At 40.2% G+C, this 21,163-nt stretch overlaps 1 pseudogene; it reads right to left on the bottom strand.

Annotated features, from left to right (window-relative positions):
- Positions 1-1,083: 1,083 nt before the first annotated feature.
- LOC138076350 (oxysterol-binding protein-related protein 9-like) overlaps positions 1,084-21,163 on the bottom strand; it is a 107,354-nt pseudogene continuing 87,274 nt past the window's right edge.

The following is a 21,163-nucleotide window of genomic DNA, read 5'->3' as shown; positions in this document are numbered from 1 at the left end:
CATAAAACTACTCCACATGCTCTTCTAATTGCAATCCCCAAGACCCCTCACCCCTCTTCATTCTCAGTTGATGACCATTCTCCTTATTTCACAAAGAAAACAGAGACAGTGAGGAGAAACTTTCCACGTGTTTCCAACACAAAACTGACTGATCTATTCATATGCGTGTCCATTTTCTCTTCTTCCCCCTAAAGCATCAACTCTTCATCATTGAACTGGGTTCCAGATTCTGCCAGGAACCTGCTTTCAAAATAGTCCTCAAATATCTCTCTGCATAAAATTCTCACCTCCATAAAAACATGCTTTAAGAACTTCCTAAGTACACACACACACACACAATGTCCCTTAATTTCCTTTCTTCTCTGGTCACCATCACATTTTTATGCCCTTATTGAATGAACAAATCTTTGAATGTAATTGTTATAACTCCATATCCATGTGTTTCCTTTCATCCTCTCTCTTTTTTTTTTAAGGTTGGAAAAATCACTTTATGAAGCCTTAAGAAGCATTGAGTATAATTAAACTGTAGTCCAGAGTTAGATACAATTTAATAAAATAATATTTCCATTTCAAAATAAAAGTTATTGTAGGTGAGACCATGAAATGTCCTAACACGTGATTTTAATACATTATGCTAAATTTTCTAAAACAACTCAGAGGAACAACTCTGTTTACAGTAAATGGAGTATTTATGAAAAATCTGGTGTCAACTATATTATATATATGTATATATAGAACCCAAGATTATTTGAACTAGGAAACAGACATTGTATGTCTCAACAGCAGTACTGGAATGCAGCGTTTAAGCCTGGGATTTACATCATGGGATTTGGAAAAGGAGCAGACATCTTGTTTTCCAAACTCGAAGTTTTTCTCAAGACCAAAATCAACATTGTAACTGCCACAGACAGGAAAAAGGGAAGCTTTGCTCACTCTAATTGTTCATCTGCCTCAGAAAGTCCAATATCCCTGAGACAGGAACCACTGCAATAAGAAGAGAGTGAATAGGTTCTCCCAAAGGAGGATTGTTGCGTAATTATGTCTCCTGTCCTGGAACCAGGAGCAAACTTTGTGTTTCCCAACCTAATGCTTGGCAGCACCAAGACATTTCAGTAATGGTCCATCAAAAACCCAGCATTCTGCATCTTCATGAAACAACCTTGTCTCCCATTGAATTTCCTTTTCCTTCCTTTCTCAGGCTTTTGCTCTTTGTCATTCTTCAAGTCTATGCTTGGCTTCAGATGCTGCATCAATGTCTCTGATTTTTAAGTTGAAAGTGACATCCTGCCAAAGGCAGTGGGATTCATACTCTTTCTGATCTTCCAGCTTCCTCACTTTCTTCTTGATTATAGGCAACTTCTTGGTATCTATAAAAACTACATTTTCCCCTTTTGAGTATTTTGCATACATTACACCATTCCATTCCCCTTCAATTGAGCAGAAAGACTTCTTGTCATTTGGGAAAAAAAATCTCAATGGTAATTCTGTGCTTCTTGCCCCCATAGAAAGGTTTAGTGTGGAAGATGACATTTGCACTATAGTCAGATTTGGGACAGCAAATATTGCATTCTCCACCTAGTTCCAGCCAGGGCACTGTGAGGATAGACCTGCTGTAAACATTGGGGAATGTGAGAATGTAACGTTCATCATGCTCCAGACACGAGACACAGCCCTGCCCTATGTTGTGCACCATAATTGACATCCTGAGGAATTCTGATCAGGGCCAGATATGAGCATTGAATTGTATCTTCTTATTAAAACACTCAGCATAAACGGCTGAAATGGGTGGATGATGAGAAATCTGCTCAGCCACGAATGTTACACTATTCTTGAAAACCCAGGGAACTGGTCCTTCTGAAACTAGCTCTGCATTCTCTTCAGTATCATTTGGTAATGTTCAGTGACACTGAAAGATTTCACCCAAAATGGGGTTGTATGGCTTTTTGGCAACTGATCCTCTCCTTCCTGCATGAAAGGCTGAGAGAGACCATTTCATAACCTGAACCATTCGGTCTCTGGCATCCTTCTGGTCACTAATACTCACAAGTAGATCCGGATGTCAAAAGTCTGCGTGCATTTCTAAAAGAGATCTTCTTTCAGGAATAAATGTTGAAAGAACTACGTTCATAAGATCCATTCCAAGTCTAACTTGTGACAACAGATGCATGATAACACTCTGGTGCTTTTCCACCGACCCTGCCTCCCCTTGGTCATTTCTAGAATCATGTGAATCAAAAAGGTCAGCATCGCTTGTCCCATTGGACATGGAAGAATTAAGTGATTTGTGGTATCTGGGCACTTTAGACTATTTCCTGAGCCCCTGTGTATCAAGACTGAGGCAGATGCCAAGGATCTATTAAGCACTTTGGGGATGAGCCACTCTGAAGGAATTCATCTGAATCATAGAATTCATCTCCATTGCTAGAGTAAGCGAACTCTGGGACTGTGTTTGGAGACAAGTTGACATGGCTTGGAGCAGTCAGACTGCTACTAGGTGGTGAGTGGCCACTGCCTGTACTATTTGGTGTTAGAGTCTGATGATGTCCCAAGGTTGCTAATACAGGTCCAGCTGGTAACGAAGATGAACGCTGCTCTGAATCACACAACTCAGAGTAGGTTCTGGAGGTAAGACAGTCTGGGAAGGCACTGTGCAGACCACAGGTTCCAAGGTTGATATATTGCATCCACAGGATTAATAGTACTTTTAGCAATCTGCAGCGACACAATGCAGTGTTTAATTGATTCTACCAAGCTATTTGTTGTCTCTTTGAGGGTTTCAGTTTTCTTTCTCTGTTCATCATCTCTGAAGTTTTGAAATTTGTCGTCAAAAAGCTTCAACCAACAAGATTTGTAGATAAGCATCAGCTTCTGTAAGTTTGTTATCAAAGTCTTGGAGATTAGGAACAAATCCTGAATCCAAACTCCCAGGTAGTGACAGAATGGAGGAAGGAAGAGAATCACACTCGCGCCCACAGCCAGCAGCAGGGTCTCTGGGAACTCAGGAATGGGAGCCGGCCCCTCTCCCAGACCCTCTGGGTCTACCCACTCCACAAATGACCAGCAAGAAAGCCATTCGCCAACACCCCTGCTCTCTGTGGCTCCAGGGGAGGAAACCAAGGACCACTTCCGAGCACCCCTCTTTGCCGCCCGCAGCCGAATCACCGCTGCGGTGCAGTTGGTCTCATCAAGTCTCCTTTCATCCTCTCTTGATTGCACTTTAATTAGCCTTTAGTTCTCATCACTCCTGGAGAAGGAAATGGCAACCCACTCCAGTATTCTTGCCTGGAGAATCCCATGGACGGAGGAGCCTGGTGGGCTACAGTCCACGGGGTCGCAAAGAGTCGGACAGGGCTGAGCGACTTCACTTCACTTTCACTTTCTCATCACTCCAGCAAAATTAATTTTGTACAGGTTACCAATAGTTCCATATTGCTGAAGACAATAATTAACTCTCACTACTGACATTACTCATCTTAACTATTATGCATACTATGAAAAAAGCCTTACCATATGTTAAAATTTACAAATCTGCAAATATATAAAATTTGACAGAACTAAAAGGAGCAATAGACCAATTTGTGTTATACTGGGAGATTTTACCATGCCTCTCTCTGTAACTGAGAGTTCAAGTAGAAAAAGAAAATCAAGAAATGGTAGTTAAAATTTGAACATCTCCATTCATAAATGTAAACCAACTGAAATTGTATAGTGTGAAATACAGATTATTTTCAAGTGCACAAGTGGTATTTACCAAGATCATACAATAATGCTCAATAAAATAAATCTCAATAGAATGTTATAGTAATTGCAACTTTGGGGCTTCCCAGGTGGAGCTAGTGGTAAATAACATGCCTGCCATTGCAGGAGACATAAGAGATGCTGGTTGGATCCTAGGGTTGGGAAGATCCCCTGGAGAAGGGAATGACAACCCTCTCCAGTATTCATGCCTGGATAATCTCATAGACAAAGGAACCTGGCAGGCTACAGTACATGGGGTCGCAAAGAGTTGAACATGACTGAAATGATTTAACATGCATGCACATTTTCATGCCACAGAAAAATTAGGAAATCAATTTTAAAAAGATATCTTAAAACATCACAGTTTGAACCCTAAGAAATACACATCTAGACATCTTTGGATTGGAAGATGCAATTAAATGGGAGGCTTCCCTGGTGGCTCAGACAGTAAAGAATTTGCCCGAAATGCAGAAGACCAAGGTTCGATCCCTGGGTCGGGAAGGTCTGCTGGAGAAGGAAATGACAACCCACTCCAGTATTCTTGCCTGGAGAATCCCATGGACAGAGGAACCTGGTGGGCTTCAGTCCACGGGCTAACAAAGAGTCAGACACAACTGAGTGACTAACTGAATGGAATTTAGAAAATACTTAGCATAAATAATTATGAGAAAGATGCAGGATGCAACTAAACAATGCTGAGGAGGATGCCTCAGGTATAAAATAAGAAAGAAGAAGGGTAAAAAAAATAATGATCAAGAATTTAGGGGGGAAAAAGGCAGAAAATTAACCCAAAGAATGTATACAGTAGGAAAAAATAAAGATAAGAGCAGAAACTGGTAAAGAAAACAAATGCACAAGGAAGAAAATTAACAAATCCATAATATTAAATTTTTAAAATACGAATAAATTTCATAAGTTTCTGGCAAGGCTAATCTAAAAAAAAGTAGAGAGAAGAAAGGAGATAGAAAAAAAAGGGAGAGGAGAGAGTGGTTGGATGGAGAGAAAGTGATAGCTTAATTATTAGTGTTGGAAATATAAAAGAAGATATATTAACCTACATACGTACATATGTGATTTAAAACAGTTAAGCATGATATTGACAACTATATGTCAATATGTTAAAAAAACTTTGATAAAATGCTTAAATTCCCAGAGAAACATAACAGCAGTAGAGCCCTAAAATGAATAAACATATGAATAAAACTTTATAAAAAATTTTGATTCTGAAATTTAAAATCATGCCATGATAACTGAGTAAATTGCATCTAGCAATGTATAAAAAGAATATCAATACATCATGACAAAGTGATTATTCACAAAATGCAAAGCCATCTTAACACCTTAAAATCTAATGTTATATTTTACATTAACTCAATAAAAAGAAAAGCCTTGCAATCATCTGAAAAGGTATAGAAATTCACTTATATTCCCCAGAAAAGCTCTTAACACACTAGGAATAAAAGATTGCTTTCTAATCTAATAAAGAATATCTGGGAAATTCTATAGCAAATATCATACTTAATGATGAAGTATTTAAAGATTTCCTATGAGACTGAAAATGTTACCTTATCACCACTTGTATTTAACATCATTTTAAATGTCCTTGCTGTAGCACGTGTGTGCATGCTAAGTTACTTCAGTCATGTCCAACTCTTTGTGACCCTATGGACTGTAGTCCACCAGACTCCTCTGTCCTTGGGATTCTCCAGGTAAGAATACTGGACTGGGTTGCCATTTCCTTCTCTAGCAGATCTTCCCAACTCAGGGATCAAACCTGTGTCTCTTACATCTCCTGTGTTGGCTGGTGGGTTCTTTACCCCTAGGGCCACCTGAGATGCCCCCCTTGTGGTAGTATAAGATTATAAAATGAAATAAGATTTATGGTTATTGAAAGTTCAGTTCAGTCACCCGATTGTGTCCAACTCTTTGCAACTCCATGGACTGGAACATGCCAGGCTTCCCTTTCCCTCATCAACTCCCAGAGCTTGCTCAAACTCATGTCCATTGAGTCAGTGACGCCATCCAACCATCTCATCCTCTGTCTTCCCCTTCTCCTCCTGCCTTCAATCTTTCCCAGCATCAGGGTCTTTTCAAAAGAGTTAGTTCTTTGCATTAGGTGGCCAAAGTGAAAGGAAGCAATAATTTGAAGACTAGGAATTGAGTAGTTAGAAAATAAAAAGAATAATCTATTAAAATTAATACATGAATTTAGCAATATATTTAATATCAACTAAAGTCTGCCTGCAATGCTGTGGAGCATCAGGAGATTCAGGTTTGATCCTGGGGTCCAGAAGATCATGTGGAGTAGAAGATGGCAACGCATTCCAGGATTCTTACCTGGGAAATCCCATGGACAGAGCAGCCTGGCGGGCTACAGTCCACTGGGTCACAAAGAGTCCAGCATGACTGAGCAACTGAGCCAACAGCAGCTAATATCAATACATAAAAATCACTTGTATTCCTGCACACCAGCAAAAATACCAAATAAAATATTCAAATAATACCCTTTCAGTTCAGTTCAGTTCAGTCGCTCAGTCATGTCTGACTCTTTGCAACCCCATGAACTGCAGCATGCCAGGCCTCCCTGTCCATCACCAACTCCTGGAGTTCACTCATACTCATGTTCATCGAGTCAATGATGCCATCCAGCCATCTCATCCTCTGTCGTCCTCTTCTCCTCCTGACCCCAATCCCTCCCAGCATCAGAGTCTTTTCCAATAAGTCAACTCTTCACATGAGGTGGCCAAACTACTGGAGTTTCAGCTTTAGCATCAGTCCTTCCAATGAACACCCAGAACTGATCTCCTTTAGAATGGACTGGTTGGATCTCCTTGCAGTCCAAGGGACTCTCAAGAGTCTTCTCCAACACCACAGTCCAAAAGCATCAGTTCTTCGGCTCTCAGCTTTCTTCACAGTTCCACTCTCACATCCATACATGATCACTGGAAAAACCTTAGCCTTGACTAGATGGACCTTTGTTGGCAAAGTAATGTCTCTGCTTTTGAATATGCTATCTAGGTTGGTCATAACTTTCCTTCCAAGGAGTAAGCGTCTTTTAATTTTATGGCTGCAATCACCATCTGCACTGATTTTGGAGCCCAGAAAAATACAGTCTGACACTGTTTCCACTGTTTCCCCATCTATTTCCCATGAAGTGATGGCACCAGATGACATGATCTTCGTTTTCTGAATGTTGAGCTTTAAGCCAACTTTTTCACTCTCCTCTTTCACTTTCATCAACAGGCTTTTGAGTTCCTCTTCACTTTTTGTCATAAGGGTGGTGTTATCTGCATATCTGAGGTTATTGATATTCCTCCCAGCAATCTTGATTCCAGCTTGTGTTTCTTCCAGCCCAGTGTTTCTCATGATGTATTCTGCATAGAAGTTAAATAAGCAGGGTGACAATATACAGCCTTGATGTACTCCTTTTCCTATTTGGAACCAGTCTGTTTTTCCGTGTCCAGTTCTAACTATTGCTTCCTGACCTGCATATAGGTTTCTCAAGAGGCAGGTTAGGTGGTCTGGTATTCCCATCTCTTTCAGAATTTTCTACAGTTTATTGTGATCCACACAGTCAAAGGCTTTGGCATAGTCAACTAAGCAGAAATAGATGTTTTTCTGGACCCCTCTTGCTTTTTCAATGATCCAGCTGATGTTGGCAATTTGGTCTCTGGTTCCTCTGCCTTTTCTAAAACCACCTTGAACATCTTGAAGTTCATGTTCACATACTGCTGAAGCCTGGCTTGCAGAATTTTGAGCATTACTTTACTAGCATGTGAGATGAATGCAATTGTGCGATAGTTTGAGCATTCTTTGGCATTGCCTTTCTTTGGGATTGGAATGAAGACTGACCCTTTCCAGTCCTGTGGCCACTGCTGAGTTTTCCAAATTTGCTGGCATATTAAGTATCAAAAAATAATCGTATATCTAGGAATACATCTAATGAAAGATTATACTTTGTCCAACATATAAAAGCTAGAAAGGCTGTCTGTCCCCAACTAACAATAAGCAAAAGTCAGATAAATGACAGTTACAACTTTTTGGAAGCCTGAAGAGAGCTGAGGTCACAGCGTAACAAGGCAGCATGGATTCCAGTGAGACACAAGCTTCCCTTAGAGGAAGGAGAGGTAGGGCTGGCTCCCCTATGGCCGGGCTGGGAGTATGGCCATCACGCAAGAAGCAGGTTAGAAGAAATCTGCTAGCTCATTGCTACCAAGGCAATGTTAGAAGAAAGAAAAGACAAAAAACCCCCATACCTCTCATTGGTGATCTCTTGCAGCTGAGAAAGAGGCAGGAGCATCTCTCTTGAACAAGAAATTCCACAGATACAATTAGGAGCGTGACTGACATGAAGAGGGAAAGTTAAAACACACACATTCCCACATACACACAGGCCAGGCCATGAGCAAAGAAGAAAGGAACATCGATAGGCTGTAGAACAATGAGAAATGATGTATCACACAGGTAACTGGTGTCCTAGAAGCAGGAAATAGACAACATAAAGCCCTGGAAATTAAATTAAATAGCTAGCAGTGAAGATCCATGATCGCTGAGAGAAGGGAAACGAATGGGATGAGCCCTCCTGTTGCCACAGTTTCTGCCTAATAGAGTTTCAAGACCACAGGATGGATCTGGACTGCTGGAGACAGAGGCGACTACACTTCATAGGGCAAAACCCTGGAGAGGAGAAAACTGCCTAGGCAGGAAGCTTAAGAATCTGAGGCAGGTCCCGGGGGATCTGCGAACAGATCAGCACATGTGAGGAAGCTAATCAAACCTGGAAAAAGAAACAGCAGATATTTCTGGGGTTTCTCCCAGTACTTTCTTACTACACTATGCTATCTTGACAGCCCATGTCTGAGTTCTATTCCACTTACTGGGGAGTGAGCTGGGAAGAACCCTCAGGTAAGAAAACCACTTAAATGTGAATGTCACCCCCTGGTGACCCCTCTGATCTCTGCCCTCCCTCATCACTCTCTAGTACTTTCAAAAATTTGCTTTTTACATTTTGTCTAAAGCATGTTATTTTTGTCAGCCCTGGGGTTGATTTGACATGTTACTCTGTCGTTATGGAATCTCTATGTCCCTGCAGTTATAAACGCTCAAAGCACAGACTGAGTATGTTTTCTGCCATTAGACTGGTCTTGCCAAGTTATTTATTGTCAAGTGACTTAATCAAGTTGGCACTCAGTGGCACATCCATTGTTGTCATTCTTTTGCTTGTTTTTAGGCAGCTTTAAATAAACAAGTGGGAATAACTCAAGGACTGTCTCTAATTTAAAAGCCTTTAGCCAACATTAGGGTTTTCCCAGTGGCTCAGCTGTAAAGAATCTGCCTGCAATGCAGGGTTCAGTCCCTGGGTCGGAAAGATCCCCTAGAGAAAGAAATGGCAACCCACTCCAGTATTCTTGCCTGGAGAATCCCATGAACAGAGGAACCTGGTGGGCTATAGTCCATGGGCTCGCAAAGACATGACTGAGCATACATTTTTCCAACTGTGTCAATACTGAATGAAAATTTGACTGCATTCATTGTTGGCAAGAGCTGAAGTTTTCATATCTTTGGGAAAACTGTTGGGAGAATTTTCTAACAAGTCAATGCTTCCAGCAAGTATGCTTCATCTGCTCTGGAAATTTCCCATCTGAAAAATAAAAGACATATCTATATCCTCACCTTTTCCAGTCACATAAAAATACCTGGTTTAATCCCCAAATTCTTTTGTATGTATAAAAATAACACATAAAGCTAGGTGAGAGATTCATTGACTTACTTTGTATACCTTATGTACCAGATCTGCATCAGGAACCACAGTAAAACTTACAATGTATTTATATCTATGTCTTCTTAATTAAGAATATCGCATTGGATATCAAGGATTTCATTATTGCTAACTGGTTGCACAGCTATCATAAACTTTTGTATTAAACAACTTAAAAGAAGAACCCTTCCATACATATGATAATTCATTGTGAGATCTACAAATACAAAATTTTTTTTAAGTTGTAAGATTTTAGATTTTCACTGAGTTAGGAATAAAAATATAATGAGATCAGGCTTCCCAGGTGGCTCTAGTGGTAAAGAATCTGCCCGCCATTGCAGAAGACATGGGTTCAATCCCTGGTCCAAGAAGATCCTTGGAGTAGGAAATGGAGACCCACTCCAGTACTGCTTCATGGGAAAATTCCATGGACAGAGGAGGCTAGCAGGCTACAGTTCATGGATCACAAAGAGTCAGACATGGCTGAGTGGCTGACACACACATTGTTATATTCATCTAGACTTCAAATTCCAGTGTAGACAAAATACATTGTAACCTGTAGTTAAAAAATAAAAGTTGAAAGACCAGAACTAGAAGGCTGAAGACAGGCACTAGCATTATTATGTATTTTTTACACATTTTGGGTAATTTTAAGGTAAACTTATTTTAGCCCAGTATGACCCCTCTCAGGGGTCTGAGGGGTCTTAATGTTCTGAGCTCCAGAATGAACATTAAGATAATAAGTCTATGTTATTATAAGCCAGTGAATTTGTGATTACTTTCTATTATAGCAGCAATGGAAAACTAATGCACTCTACTTCCAGAGTAAGCTATAGAAAAAAATTTTGCAGTATAAAAAAGGCAGTGAAAAAGATTGATATGTTTATTCAATCTGATTTTTCAAAAGTATTTAAAGAAGTCAAGCAGTTGAGACTTCAAGCTAGTTTTATTTTTTCCTTGCTGATTATATTGTTGCATTTTCCTATGATTAGGAGATCAGGTGACCTTAATTTCTGGAAGACAAGATTCCTGAAGGAGTCTTGATTTCAATACTAGAAAGGAACAAAACAAAACAAGACTTTGATCTTGGTAGTGGTTAATATATTTATTTTTTGTTCGGTTATAGTTTGCTTCTCCAAGTACACTGGCACTGTGAAATCACTTAGCAACTTTAAATGAAGTATGAAATAACACTGAGGTTGGCCAGCTGCGCTCACTTGGGTAGCAGAGAATAGACTTTGAACTGCTGTTTGCAGTGCTACTAAATGAAAATTTTCACATGAAATGCAGCTGTTGGTTCCGTAGAAATATGGAAACTTAGGACACTTGATATGAAAGATGTGGTTTATAAACTCACTTATTCTAAGTTGCAACATACAGTCAAATCTTTAGACCAGGATTTGATTGACCCACAATGGCAGCAGCTGGATTTCAATAAATTCTGCACCTTTCTCAGGCAACTGAGAACCATGGGGACAGTTTAATTTTTAATGGTAGAGACTGCTGATTCCTTTACATTTTTTTTACAGAACCACAATTTTGCTCATATGATTCAGAGGAACATGGCTCCATCCCAGCCCCAGGGGAAGCCTCTAATTAGTTTAAACCAACCCTCCCATTATTTCTCTGGTAACTATTTTTGGTCCAGGAATAGCCTCCTAACCTAAGTTGGCCATTATATGCCATTCATCCCTGATTGCCACTGGAGGTTTATTGTGACAGCAAGAGGGACCAGCTCTAGACAAAACTGACTGAAATGATAGCACTGCTGGAAAATGGAAAAATAACCAAGTTGAAAAAAAAAAAAAAAACCCTTGACGCCCATTCCCCTGAACTGATTGTGTATGAAAATTATATCATCACTTAGGCCATGTTTAATGTTTTTTTTCTACTTACAGGTGCTGTTAGGATGCCAATGAATGCTAAGATATCTACCTAATTCCACTAACATTGGCTCTCAGTATGTCAATTTGAGTCCTCTAATAGTTAAGAAAGGCTTCCCTGGTGGCTCAGAGGTTAAAGCATCTGCCTCCAATCAGGAAGACCCCCTGGAGAAGGAAATGGCAACCCACTCCAGTATTCTTGCCTGGAGAATCCCATGGACGGAGGAGCCTGGTAGGCTAGAGTCCATGGGGTCTCAAAGAGTTGGACACGACTGAGTGATAGTTAGGATAGTCTCCCAACTTTTTTGTTGGGCAAACCAGTTTCTCAATGCATCTCAAGAATCACTAACATACCTGTAAGCTTCATAAAACCTTCTTGGCTCAGTCATGGCCTGGTTTAGCATATGAAAACCTAGCTGTGAATTCCTGCCTCACTTCTGACTCCCTAAATGTGGTCAACAAAACAATGCCTCCCCAAAGATGTCCATGTCTTATTCCCTGAAATATGTGCTTGTGTTTCTTTACATGGCGAAAGGGAATTTTCAGCTGTAATTAAGTTAAGGGTCTTGAGACAGGAGGGAAGATCCTCTGGAGGAGGGCATGGCAGCCCACTTCAGTATTCTTGTCTGGAGAATCCCATGGACAGAGGAGCCTGGTGGCCTCAGTCCATGGGGTCAGAAAGAGTCAGACACAACTGAAGTGACTTAGCATATACACGCACTTGTGATAGGAAGATCATTCTGGATTATCCTGGCAAACCTGATGTAATTACAAGAATTCTCATAAGTGAAAGGAAGAGGAAGAAGAATCAAGGTCAGAGAAGATGTAATGATGGAAGCAGAAGTTTAAGTGATAAGAGAAAGGGGCCATAGACCAAGGATGCAAGTAGCCTTCAAAAGATGGGAAAGGCAAAGAAATAGATTCCATTCTACAGCCTCCAGAAGCAACTCAGCTCGTTTTGACACCTTGATTTTAGTCTGGAAATACCTATTTAAGATTTCTGACCTCCAGAGTGGTGAGGTAATAAGTTCATATCAAGTCACTAAATATGCAATAATTAGGAAACCAATACACCAAGTTTCACTGCTGTTTCAGGTCTACAAAGCGTGGCTCTGTTTGGTCTTCTGGCATGAGTGTACCAGAACACAGCATGCTGTGTTCTTTTTTCCTGAAAAGCTTCATGAAGACCAGGAATTCAGAGGCTCCTTCAGAATTTTCCTCCTACAGATTCTGTCCCAGGAAGTCAGAGTACACTGAGCTGCTCTCCGTCACCCACTGGTGGAGGCTGGCTCAAGGACTTCTCTATTCCTCTGTGTTCAGCAGTTAAGTCAAGTCTGACTCTTTGTGGCTCCGTGGACTGTAGCACACCAGGCTTCTCTGTCCTTCACTATCTCCCGGAGTTTGTTCAAACTCATGTCCATTGAGTCAGTGATGCCATCCAACCATCTCATCCACTGTCACCCCCTTCTCCTCCTGACTTCAATCCTTCCCAGCATCAGGGTCTTTACCAATGAGTCGGCTCTTTGCATCAGGTGAGGTGAAATCAAAATAGCACAATTTAGCTTTCATTTTAAAAATAGGGTGATATTATCCACAAACTCTTCTGGGTGAAATACATATGCCACAGAAAACTGTTTCTCTTGCATCTCAGAACTAAATTATTCCTTAAAAATAGTTTGTCTAAAGTGTGCTGTGATAGAAATGTCATTTTTATGATTGTTATAAAAAAAAATACCATTGAAAAATAGGTCACTATCTTTGGCTGCTGCAAGTTACTGTTTGCTTCTTTTGACTTCAAAGCTTCACAGTATGATTTTTCTGTTTTATTTTTTCTTTCTGATGGGAGTCAGAAATTAATAATTTGTAAGTGACGTATATTTTTAAATTGAAAATTTAAACATATGCTACAATTTGACTTTATTTTTCCCTGATATTTTTCTATTAGGTTATAGATAACTGAACTTTTCTCTATTATATATTTTAAAAGCTTTATATCTATTCATGACAATAAACAAGATTTTTCCATTTCATTTGAAATGCGTACAAAGATTAGGAAAACCTAAATATAAAATTACCTCTCTAAACAATCTTCAGCCACCGGATTACATCTTTTCATATTCTGGAACATTATGTCTAGGCATACGAGTCTTCTGTATCATTATTCCAAAAATTATTTCTCAGAACTTTGTTAAAATGTATCCAAATGTAAAGTTATATTTCTTACCAGGAACCACACCTACATTCTTTTCCTCTTATTTTTTAAACAAAATGGTGTCCAACCTAAATTGTAAGATATTTAAATTTACTGGAATAAATGATCCATCTCCTTTCTCAACTTTGACCTTGATCATCAACATTTCTCTTCATTCATATCGAGTATATCCATGTGAAATTATTATGGACCCTTAGTTCTAGCTTTCTATTTCCATATGAATCACCTAGCAGCTCCCTCCATAGCAGACTAATCTGGACAACCAAATTTAAAGATGAAATGATAGCACGATGATAAAATAGATGAACAACATTTAAACGATAGCTATAATAACAAAATTCTCTGAGATCTATAAAAATTTATAGTTAGCCCAGGCTTTTCCATCCACACTTCATTAGATACTCATAATAACCCTATAAAACAAACAATTGGTCATTATTGTTTCATTTAACATATGAAGACACAGGCTCAGAATGGTTAATGGCTTGTGCCTGAGGTCATAATATTAGCAAAAGATAGAGCCAGGACCAGTGCTCATTAATTTTTGAACACCAACCCACATTCTCTCTGGTATTTTCAGGGGAAAATAATTCTCAGGCTATAAAGAAAAGCATAGAAATAATTCAAGGCTATGGAGAAACCAGCCACAATCCATCTGAGTAAGAAGCATAATGAAAAAAAAAAAATGTCCTGTTATGCAACCCTTAAAAAAATGAAGTTGGGATATTTTGAGTAAAGCCTCAGTGTTAACCCTAAGTCTAAGAAAATCACACTTTAAGTAGCAGGAGGCACTGACAACAATGGTCAGAGCCACCGACACAAAGATGCATTTCACAGGGGCACAGTATGGGACCTCTGTTCTCAACACTGGCTCCTCCAAATCCCCCATCCAAAATGACTCTTGCTCTTCTCAAAATCCCACAACATACAGCAATCCTCTCAGGGCAGGCATTAGCTCCACCTCACTGGCTTGTCACTGGCTGCACCTCTGAACTGTGTGTTGAACTTTTGAAACTATACATAAGCCTGGTATCCACAGTATATCACCTAAATCAGTTTTCCTGATTCCTGTTCTGAGAGGCAAACTCTCTACTCCTTTACAAGCCTTATCTGTTCTTTACCTGCAGATAACCAGATAACCTGCTACTACTGTATCTGTGGGCTTCCCTGATGGCTCAGATGGTAAAGAACCCACCCACAATGCGGGAGACCTGGGTTTGATCCCCGAGTTGGGAAGATTCCCTGGAGGAGGTTTTAGCAACCCACTCCAGTACTCCTGCCTAGAGAATCCCCATGGACAGAGAACAACACAGTGCTGTTTCCCTGTGGCACTGTGGTAAAGAATCCTCCTGCAATGTGGGAGACATGGGTTCAATCCCTGGGGCAGGAATATCCCCTGGAGGAGGAAATGGAAACACACTCCAGTATTTCTTTTCTGGAAAGACCTCATAAACAGAGGAGCCTTGTGGGTTACAGTCCATGGGCTGGAAAAGAGTCAGACAGGAGTGAGCATGCACACACACATGCACTATATCCTTGAGTTTAAGATTGAGCCGTATCTATTGGTTTGTACATACTATTATCCTCTTGGATCACCTCTATATTCCCCTCTTATCTTCAGTATAATAATGCATATTATTTCAGTAAATAAATCAATATTCGGTGTTTGTATTATTATACCATGTAGACATTAGCTATGGTTTTTCCAGCAGTCATGTATGGATGTGAGAGTTGGACTATAAAGAAAGTTGAACGCTGAAGAATTGGTGCTTTTGAACTGTGGTGTTGGAGAAGACTCTCTTGAGAGTCCCTTGGACTACAAGGAGATCCAACCAGTCCATCCTAAAGGAAATCAGTCCTGAATATTCATTGGAAAGACTCATGCTGAAGCTGAAACTCAAATACTTTGGCCACCTGATGTGAAGAACTGACTCATTTGAAAAGACCCTGATGCTGGGAAAGATTGAGAGCAGGAGGGGAAGGGGACGACAGATGATGAGATGGTTGGATGGCATCACCAACTCAATAGACATGAGTTTGAGTAAGCTCCAACTTACTGGTGTGCCACAGTCCATGGGGTAACAAAGAGTCAGACATGACTGAGTGACTGAACTGAAATGAGGCATCATTATGTGGTATAATAATATAGGCTCCCAGGTGGTTCCATGTTAAAGAATCCACCAGCTAATGCAGGAGACACAGGTTCAATCCTTGGTGGGGAAAACCCCTTGGAGAAGGAAATGGCAATCCACTCCAGTAAACTTGTCTGGGAAATCTCATGAACAGAAGAACCTGTCAGTCCATGGGGTCACAAAATAGACAGATACAATTTAGCAACTAAGCAACAACAGACATTATTAAAAGATAAGCTGTGCTGCTGTATGCTAAGTCATTTCAGTTGTGTCCGACTCTTTGAGACCCCCATAGACTATAGTCCGCCTGGCTTCTCTTCCCAGGGAGATTCTCCAAGCAAGAATGCTGGAGTGGGTTGCCATGCCCTCCTCCAGGGGATCTTCCCAAAGGACAAGCTACTAATTCTAAATTAATGTGCATTTTTAGATTGCTTTTTGATGTTAACAGTTGCCTTTTTTGATTATTTAGCTTTATATAGGCATATATATTTTGTACACACATAAATATGTTTCTTTTACTTTATATTTGTATGTGTGGATAGGTATATGCATATATTGACTCTTAATTCAATTACAAATATAACAGCTCAAGTCAAGTCTTATAACCAAACACATCAGGTTAGCTATGCATTCATTCCCTTTTTGGAGACAACTCTCCTGGGCCCTGTGGGCCTTCTGCTTCGTGACAGTCTGTTTGCTCTCACACATGCCACATGTGTGCATGTACATGTGATCCTGTCTGTGTTACCTTCCTGTCTTTCTCTGTCTTAATTGATACTACACTTTCAGTGAACATTCTTAATATGGCTTCTGAGAAGGGCGGTTACATCTGAATATTTTTTAGTCTACTTTCATATTTTATAGATCCCATTTACACTGGAATAGGAATTCTCTGGTGACCCAGATGGTGAAAAAAAAAAAATCCACCTTCAATGCAGGAGACCTGGGTTTGATCCCTGGGTTGGGAAGATTCCCTGGAGGAGGAAATGGCAACCCACTCCAATACTCTTGCCTGGAGAATTCCATGGACAGAGGAGCCTGGTGGGCTACAGTCCATGGGGTCACAAAGAGCTGGACACGACTGAGCTACTAACACTTAAATTGAGTAAGTTAGAAAACTTTCTTCTATTTTGAAAGCATTGCTTCTTCATCATTTGTTCACCTGCTGCTATTTAGAAGTCTGATGTTATCAGATGCCCAATCTTATGAAAGTTACCAATACTTTCTCTGAAATTTGAAACTTTTTGTATCAGATGTCATTGGTTATTTATTCTACTGAGAAGTCACTAGAAAATGAATCTTTTGAGGTGCTTAGATAGAGCCACTAATGTTCAGATCCCTCCACATCTCTCCTATAAATTCAGATTTCATTGTTTAAGTGAGGTCTGGGCACCGTTTTTTAAAAGTTCCCAGACAAACTCCACAGTGCAGCCAAAGTTGAGAAGCACTGCTCTTAATCAATGTTTTTCAAACTTTAATGTGCATACAAATTGTAAGGATCTTATTTCAATGCCGGTTTTGACTCAGAACATCAGAGAAAGGACTAAGAATTGGCATTTCTAACAGGTGGTACCCATGCTGATGATGGAGGCAAATTGACTCTGAACACACTATGATTGAAGATTTTATTCTGTGAGAGTATGTTAGGAAAGAAGTAACCTGAACTGCAGACTACACGGATCGGTATCTGTTTCTCATTCTGATCTCTTGGTGACTTTCAGTTCAGTTCAGTTCAGTCACTCAGTCATGTCCGAATCTTTGCGACCCCATGGACTGCAGCACATCCGACTCCCTGTCCATCACAAACTCTGGGAGTTTACTGAAACTCATCCCCTTGAGTTGGTGATGCCATCCAACCATCTCATCCTCTGTTGTCCTCTCCTCTTCCCACCTTCAGTCTTTCCCAGCATCAGGGTCTTTTCCAATGAGTCAGCTCTTCATGTCAGGTGGCCAAAGTATTGGAGTTTCAGCTTCAACATCAGTCCTTCCTACGAACACTCAGGACTGATCTCCTCTAGGATGGACTGGTTGGATCTCCTTGCAGTGCAAGGGAGTCTCAAGAGTCTTCTCCAAGACCACAGTTCAAAAGCATCAATTCTTTGGCACTCAGCTTTCTTTATACTCCAACTCTTACATCCATACATGACTACTGGAAAAACCATAGCCTTGAATAGACAGACCTTTGTTGGCAAAGTAATGTCTCTGCTTTTTAATATGCTGTCTAGATTGGTTATAACTTTCCTTCCAAGGAGTAAGCATCTTTTAATTTCATGGCTTCAGTCACCATCTGCAGTGATATTGGAACCTCCAAAAATAAAGTCTGCCACTGTTTCCACTGTTTCCCCATCTATTTCCCATGAACTGATGGGACCAGATGCCATGATCTTCGTTTCCTGAATGTTGAGCTTTAAGCCAACTTTTTCACTCTCCTCTTTCACTTTCATCAAGAGGCTCCTTAGTTCTTCTTCACTTTTTGCCATAAGGGTGGTGTCATCTGCATATCTGAGGTTATTGATATTTCTCCTGGCAATCTTGATTCCAGCTTGTGCTTCCTCTAGCCCAGTGTTTCTCATGATGTACTCTGCATATAAGTTAAATAAGCAGGGTGACAATATACAGCCTTAATGTACTCCTTTTCCTATTTGGAACCAGTCCGTTGTTCCATGTCCAGTTCTAACTGCTGCTTCCTGACCTACATATAGATTTCCCAGGAGGCAGGTCAGGTGATCTGGTATTCCCATCTCTTGAAGAATTTCCCACAGTTTATTGTGATCCACAAAGTCAAAGGCTTTGGCATAGTCAATAAAGCAGAAATAGATGTTTTCTGGTACTCTCTTGCTTTTTTGATTATCTAGCAGATGTTGACAATTTGATCTCTGGTTCCTCTGCTTTTTCTAAAACCAACTTGAACATCTGGAAGTTCACAGTTCACATATTGTTGAAGCCTGGCTTGGGGAATTTTGAGCATTACTTTGCTAGCATGTGAGATAAGTGCAATTGTGTGGTAGTTTGAACATTCTTTGGCATTGCCTTTCTTTGGAATTGAAATGAAAACGGACCTTTTCCAGTCCTGTGGCCACTGCTGAGTTTTCCAAATTTACTGGCATATTGAGTGCAGCACTTTTACAGCATCATCTTGTAGGATTTGAAATAGCTCAAATGGAATTCCATCACCTCCACTAGCTTTGCTTGTAGTGATGCTTCCTAATCACACCAGTGTGATTATCTGCATCATGAAGATCTTTTTTGCATAGTTCTTCTGTGCATTCTTGTCACCTCTTATTAATATCTTCTGCTTCTGTTAGGTCCATACCATTTCTGTCTTTTTTGAGCCCATCTTTGCATGAAATGTTCCCTTGATATCTCTCATTTTCTTGAAGAGATCTCTAGTCTTTCCCATTCTATTATTTTCCTCTATTTCTTTGCACTGATCACTGAGGAAGATTTTCTTATCTCTCCTTGCTATTCTTTAACTCTGCATTCAAATGGGATATCTTTCCTTTTCTCCTTTGCTTTTCACTTCTCTTCTTTTCACAGCTATTTGTAAGGCCTCCCCACACAGCCATTTTGCTTTTTTGAATTTCTTTTCCATGGGGATGGTCTTGGTCCCTGTCTCCTGTACAATGTCATGAACCTCCGTCCATAGTTCATCAGGCACTCTGTCTATCAGATCTAGTCCCTTAAACCTATTTCTCACTTCCGCTGTATAATCATTGGGGATTTGCTTTAGGTCATACCTGAAGGGTCTAGTGGTTTTCCCTACTTTCTTCAATTTAAGTCTGAATTTGGCAATAAGGAGTTCATGATCTAAGCCACAGTCAGCTCCTGGTCTTGTTTTTGCTGACTGTATGGAGCTTGTCCACCTTTGGCTGCAAAGAATATAATCAATCTGATTCAGGCCCTGCAGCCACAAGTGTTTTTTTGTTTTGTTTTGTTTTGTTTTTTTGCTTTGGAGAACCTTTAGAAAATGATTTGCTGAATCTGATTCTTTTTTCTTGGGGATAGAACTTGTATTTCAGACCATATTTTAAGAGGACAGGACAGGAGGAGAAAAGTGACTGGGGAGAAGTTTCCTCTCGTCCAGCAGAGTTCACCCTCATCGTGCTGTTGGCCGCTGTGAGACTGCTGCCCTGAACTAAGAGCTTTAACTTTGAGGCTGCTCGTGGGGGGTTTTGTTTTGAGGTTTTGGGTTGTTGGTGGTTGGGTTGCTGTTTTTTTTTAAATTTTGACCTGTGTGCATGTGAGTATATCGCGCTTAGGTTGCACATTTAACCTTCACCTTCCAAGAGATGGCCGGCCTCTTGGAAAGCTGCTCAGCAGACCGTTAGACTCAGGAAGAAGACCCTGCTGGCAGCTGTGCCTCCTGGGTCCTGTCACTCATGTTTTGACTGTGTGTTCTTCTGCTGGTGCTCTTGACAGCTGCCTGGTCATTGCCTGCCTTTGGAAGTTGGAAACAAATAATGTAGACCCAACACACATTCTAAATTTATAATGAGTAATAACTGGAACAAATAAAGATTCTTGTACCCAAAGTGACTCTCCTGGGAAAAACAGCTTTTTTTTTTTTTTTCTTCTCAGAATGAGACTGAATAGGAGGAAAGGATTCAGAAATATAATGTAGAATTTTGAAGGAAGAGAATTTTCTCTCCTGTATATGTTAAAAGGAAATTCAACAGTTTCAATACCTGCTAATCAAAGGTTTACTCAGCTAACCATATGTCCAGGTGGCTGGCAGAGTTTCTTTCAGATCTGAGTGGTGCCTGCTGAATTTAGAGACCTTCATACAGTAGCTCTGTGGACTTTTGTTTTTGTTTTTTGCCACAACCAATAGGACAATTGACAAAATGAGGTACACTGGAGAAGGAAATAGCAAACCGTTTCAGTATTCTTGCCTTGAGAACCCCATGAACAGTATGAAAAGGGAAAATGATAGGACACTGAAAGATGAACTCTCCAGGTCAGTAGGCGCCCAATATGCTACTGGAGATCAGTGGAGAAATAACTCCAGAAAGAATTAAGAGACAGAGCCAAAGCAAAAACAATGCCCAATTATGGATGTGACTGGTGATAGAAGCAAGGTCCAATGCTGTAAAGAGCAACATTGCATAGGAACCTAGATAGTTAGGTCCATGAATCAAGGCAAATTGGAAGTAGTCAAACAGGAGGTGGCAAGAGTGAACATTGACATTTTAGGAATCAGTGAACTAAAATGGACTGGAATGGGTGAATTTAATTCAGATGACCATTATATCTACTACTGTGGGCAAGAATCCCCTAGAAGAAATGGAATAGACATCATAGTCAACAAGAGTCCAAAATGCAGTACTTGGATGCAATCTCAAAAATGACAGAATGATCTCTGTTCGTTTCCAAGGCAAACCATTCAATATCATGGTAATTCAAGTCTATGTCCAGACCTATAATGCTGAAGAAGCTGAAG

This window comes from Capricornis sumatraensis, chromosome 3 (assembly GCF_032405125.1).
Source record: "Capricornis sumatraensis isolate serow.1 chromosome 3, serow.2, whole genome shotgun sequence".
Taxonomy (NCBI): Eukaryota; Metazoa; Chordata; class Mammalia; order Artiodactyla; family Bovidae; genus Capricornis; species Capricornis sumatraensis.
The sequence above is the reverse complement of the archived record's forward strand: the minus strand, read 5'-3'. Positions and strand labels throughout refer to the sequence as shown.